Source organism: Manduca sexta, unplaced genomic scaffold, assembly GCF_014839805.1.
Source record: "Manduca sexta isolate Smith_Timp_Sample1 unplaced genomic scaffold, JHU_Msex_v1.0 HiC_scaffold_402, whole genome shotgun sequence".
In the NCBI taxonomy this organism is placed as follows: domain Eukaryota; kingdom Metazoa; phylum Arthropoda; class Insecta; order Lepidoptera; family Sphingidae; genus Manduca; species Manduca sexta.
In genome coordinates, this window is record NW_023595152.1 from 1,254 (window position 1) to 7,029 (window position 5,776).

At 35.8% G+C, this 5,776-nt stretch overlaps 1 pseudogene; it reads left to right on the forward strand.

Moving 5' to 3' along the window:
• Positions 1-451: 451 nt before the first annotated feature.
• On the forward strand, positions 452-2,356 carry LOC119193343 (annotated as a pseudogene).
• The last annotated feature ends 3,420 nt before the right edge of the window (positions 2,357-5,776 follow it).

A 5,776-nucleotide genomic window follows, 5' to 3' on the forward strand; every position in this document is an offset into this window, starting at 1 on the left:
TAAAAACCCACACAACTATATGTACTCAATATAACGTTACTATGAAAGCATTATCGATGTGCAAACACAGTACCAGAAGTCAGTTCTATTCGAATACTCAGTGAATTGATACGCGTTTGCAAAAAAAATTAATACGTTATTCGAAGATAAAACAATAATAAAATATAACCATAACACTTAATATTGCTTGTTCAAAAACGCACGCTTACAAAGATTACCCGCTGCTGTTCAAATTTTTCGCGACGATCACACGGAAGCGAAAGGCGCCAAACACAATTTTCCGTAATAGAACTCATGCGCACCGGAAAGTACCTCATTTATTTCCCGCCATCCGGCGCCTCAACCAACCGAAATTTGGCGCCTAAAATCCGATGAGCCAATGAGACAAATGGCCGCCATTTTGAACCAATAAGCGTCGAGCCCGCGCTCGCTACCGCGTCATTGTCATATCTCGAAAATTAGTACGGCGGCAGTGCAGTGAATGAACCCCGTCCGCAAATCGAAGATTTTCCGTGACAAAATAATTAAATAGATAGAGGTGAGTTTCCTCATATATATTTATCAGTTTGCCCGCGTATATATTTATGTTATTTACTGTGACATTCAATTTGTTAAGTTGCGTCAAAAATGTCGCAATTTTATTGCCATTATTTTGTTGTGAAAGCGAATATTGCTGCTTACAGTTGTGTTGTACGTAAACTTATCACTTTGTTGTGTGTTTAGATTTAAATGTAATATGAAATATTAAAAACATACTTGAATTGCTACCGATTTTTTACAAAAAAGTTCTACCAACAGTACAACATAAAATTTAGTCAATCGAGTTTCGGCAAAATGGCGGCAGCGATGCTCTGTGCTATTAATACATTTGCTTTCCTCTTTCTGCAACTTCGTTCCGCGCGCGTCAGACAGAGAAAGGTATATTTCTGATAAGAAGTATATTATACTGCACACGTAACCTAGACTAGACACGTCTTCTTTCTTCGTAAACAAGCCAGTTTATAATGTTGCCAAGCCAATATTTTTTTTATCCTTATTAGCCGATTTAAAATCAAAACTCAATTCTTGGGACTTTGTAAAACTCGTGCGCGTGGTTTTTTTTTATTGGTGTAAGAGAATAAACAGCATATTAAAAAATATTATTACTTATTTAAACAATTAAATTCATAATATTGCATAAATACTCCTACTCTTAATACTAACAAAATCATAAAATATAGAATATTACATATCTCTATTTCCAATAGGCATATTATTTAAAGCACATGCTATTCTTTTATTTTTATTATAAAATTTAATTTTAATTTTATTAATCTTTTTATCTTTAAAAACCATATTGGAATATCTGCCAGGAAATTGATACGTAATAATATTATTATTTATTACGTAATATATCAACCATGATAATAAATAAAATCTGCGCAAAACTCGGGAAAGCAAATTCTCAATTTATTTAACTACATTATGCTACTCCGCTGCCATCTAGCGGTCGTGTGCATAAATAACTCATCGCGTGTGCCGCTGTTGCCCAACTAGCCGCCGCTGGCCGCAGCGCGTCGCTCCTCAGCTCCTCGCGTCTCGCGCGGTACGCCGCACCGTGCGCTATTCGCTAAACGATTCAGTCGGCAAACGTACTTCGGACGTACGGACGTACGACGTCACGAACGCGTCTCGCCGCGTCATTTACGACTTGTTTACACTCACTAAACTAACAATTCATATTCTTATTAGTGCGTGATGGACCAAACACATTTCCATACGTTAATTGTAGATTGTTTTTCATCTCATTAACACTGACCTTGCTTGTGCTAGGTGAAGACGGCGTCGCGGATGCTAATCGGTGTAGTGTTTCGCTGTTTCGGACTCTGTTGAGATGTCGGCTTTAAGTGTGAGGGCGCCCGGTCTGCAGGCCACGACGACGATGCTGGACACTAGGTCATTGCGCGTGCGGGGAGTCACCGCGCTCGACGGCGTCAGAAGAAACTTGTTCGGTTGCACCGACAGGGAAGAGAACAGGCGATTTGTCGAGAGAGAGTTGGCGCGCCAATTAGAACTCGACAGTCAGCGATGGGGATTCGATTTTGCGAATGAGAAACCCTTGCCTGGCGCGCAGAGATTCGCATGGCAACTGGTGCCAGCGTCGACGGTGCCGGCAGCGCTACGGCGGTCGCCGATCACCATCACCACTCCCAAACAGAACACACCGTCACAAGAGAGCAAAGTATCGAGTCCGGAAAGCGGCAAAACGCAGAAAAGAATAACAGGTAAGTGTTTGTTTACACAATACTAAGCCTCGTTCCTATAAATGTACGATTTTTTACCTTTGCAACAAGCGTCATTGACACTGCAAGGCAAAGGCGGCAGCAACATAATGAAGCAACATTAATCTTATTTTCAAACAAGTTGCGTGCTCTACGATTGAAAAACATAAAACAAGTTCAATTAGTTATCGTACTGCTAATAAATAATCGTATTGAAGTTAAAACAGAGCTAATTTTCATGCAAACAACGCGCTATCGATGCCTTTAACTGCAATTGGACGCGGATCGTTGGCAGAAAGATGTGTTTGTGTTATTTTATTGCATTTTTATTGTTTTGTCATCAAACAATTGTGATGTGATAACAAAAGGCAAGGTCACTTTGATTTAACCTCTCTATTTTCGTATCGGCGCATGCATTTATCGAATGTGCATTTGACCTAGAGTAGATTACGCGCACGTACAGTGTACACGTCGTCTTTCACCAACGCATCATTGTGGCAATGTTAAATCAATCACGAATGCACTAACTAGACAAATAAAATTAAGTAAAGAATGAATTCAGAAATGACAACATAAATTAGACAAAATCTCCTTAATATCGAAACATTTTAAACGAAACTATAAAATTATACATAATTTATTCACATATTGTCTCCGTGCTTTAACCTTGCTAAGTCACAAATTGATGAATTCGAATTAAAACTAGCGATGAATGCCATCAGAAATAGTGGTTTGGGGTTACCCAGTTCGTTTGCTTTTATTCTAGAAATTTGTTAAACTCAATTAAACTTACAATTGGTTTAGTACCCATTTTCCAATTTTCAATAGTTTTATATATAGTAACACAACTGAATCGCACGAAACGAGTAATTTCTGTCTATAAAATGTGTATTTTTTACCTATGCAACTGTCTATTACTGGGACGTAATTTAAATGCACAGATATTTTTTTTATTTCACAATTATCTATGATCAAGCTTATCCGTCTAAAACACGTAGTCATTAGTCTAGTGGCATTAGGTAAGTATAAATAAATTTACTGGTAGACGCATTGGCGCGCCTACATTTAGATGCATCATTTTCGCCATTGCGTACGCTAGAAACATTAAAAATGTAATAGACTGTAAAGATAAAAGAAGTTATCAAATGCATATACTATCGTGGTAAATGTTTTATGAGGCTGTTTCGTCCATTGCAAGCCGAAGCCCAAAGACCACCTTTTGTTTGAAGGATAAAGAACGCTTTTTAACACTAGTTTAGAGGCAGATCACTGCAACATATTTATATTTAAAATAAAATGTTACCTTGGGCTATACATTTCCATACAAAGGTATGGGAATTTAAACTTTGACAATGTTAGTCAATGTGCTCATTGTAAATGTGATTAAAAACATAAGAACATTTATTGTAATTGAGCACTTTGTTATTTGTATATATTATTATGAAATCTTATATCGATAGACCTACTTTTTGAGCGTAGGCAGAACCAGGGTCAAATTGTATGAAATAAAGTCGGTTAATACAAAACCCACACAATCTAGTTCGTCGGCTTGCCATTGCATAAATAATTATTCTCTTAATATGTCTTATTAGATAGTTTACTCTAAGTAGCGTCTTTGCCTTTCCATCAGAGTAAAATATGTAAATATGTACAATTTAGATTAAAAACTTTGTAGCTAGCTACACGTAGAATTCTACAACACCTAACACATAAAACTGTGCCAAATTATGTAACGTTTCAAGATAAAGTATTATCTATCAATTCTAGTTTATCTGAAAAACTATTACTATTTTGTTTTGATTATCAGAAATAAAATCAAAAACATTCATGTATCCTTCAATAATGCGAAGAAACATGCACAAAAAATAAATAGGTAATACACGACGCAAAAAAAATGTAAAGCCGTATTGTCGTAATGCAACACGTCTCATGTTTTTAAGTTACATAACACCTCTTGAACCTTTTCGCAAGTTTTTCATATTCTCGCAATTTTTTGTCCGTCAAGGTGTTAATATTAAGGGTCCAAGATTTCATTGAACAACTCTGTTATTAAAGAATTAACGAATCTTTTCTTAAGTAATTTATAATGACCCGCAATTAATTGTAGGGTTGATTATGAGTGTTTAACTGATTATTAAATTGTTCTTAAATTATGAGACTGGGTTGTTTTTTCTCATCCGTTTGGTACAGAATGGGCTGCACGCGGTAGTGGATCAACCCTTTTCACTGTGGTTATTATTTGTTGTATACCTATTCATTTGTAATTAAGGAAATGTGCAAGCGTCTAGTAACGAGAGCCGTAATAAAATTTAAAAAATACCATTCGCTTTTTAAACAACGAAACAACTTCAGACACATTAAGCAAATAAACAACATTAAAAATATCAATCTATCTCCCACATTAATCACGAATAGCGTTTACAAAAAAATGAGGTTATTTGAATCCAGATCCTTCCCATTTCGGTAGCGATTTAATTAATATGCTAGCATGTGAGTATACATGGGCGTGTAAACACTTTGACCTATATTAGCATTGTTTTGATACAAAGTTGACTACTAGACTCCCACACCTGTCCCATTTTAGATGAAGCATATGCCGCGAAATTGATAAACTAGATACGCCTTCGTCGGTGTTCATTGACATGTGCTTTACTATTTTATTTACTATCGTACTATTATTAGGCGCTGATTTAGAGTATCAAAGGTTTTATCTTCGATAAGAGTATCTGGTTGTTTAGTACAAAAAATGAAACAAAATAATTCGTTTCGATTTACTATTAAATTACTCGACTAAATACTAGTAGTCGAACCGGTTCCTAATAATCTTTACTAAATTGTTTCCAAACAACTCTGAACCTGTCGTATTCGAGTTCATTAACTACATTAAGTTTATTATAGCTTGCGTGTTATACCCAAAATCAAATGCAACACTATTAAGACGTCATTCAGAAATAAAGTTTAATGCTTAAAGAATCAGACGCTAGCAAAATATGATGTTATCATAGTTTTAAAAATGCTTTAGTCTATTTATCTCAATCAGATAACCCGGCAGGATCAATAATTCAGAGTTGCAAAATCCAAATTGGATAAATTAAATAAATGAAATAATGTACTTGTTCATTTTTTTACACTTATTTCGAATTATTTCTATGCATAATGCATAAAGTATTATGATGAATAAGATTTCCTTTTAGAAATTACTCTTGTCTTGATGAAAAAAAATATTCGCGAGAGTCAAACGTTATCTCACCCACGCGGAGTCATGTCTCGACACGTCCAAAGCTCCGCGTCTGAGCGTCGAGTCATCGCGCACGCGCATTGCAAAATGGCGGCAATCGCAAATGAATCTTTATTGGTTCTTTACGAGTCTTTATTTTTCATAACTTCATACAGCGTACAGAATATGACGGTATTTTTCAACATAATCTTATTATATTTTTACATCTTACACTCCGCTGTGTTCCGGTTATTTTTGGCAAATACCGTATTTGAACTTCGAGGTGGTCATATTAAAA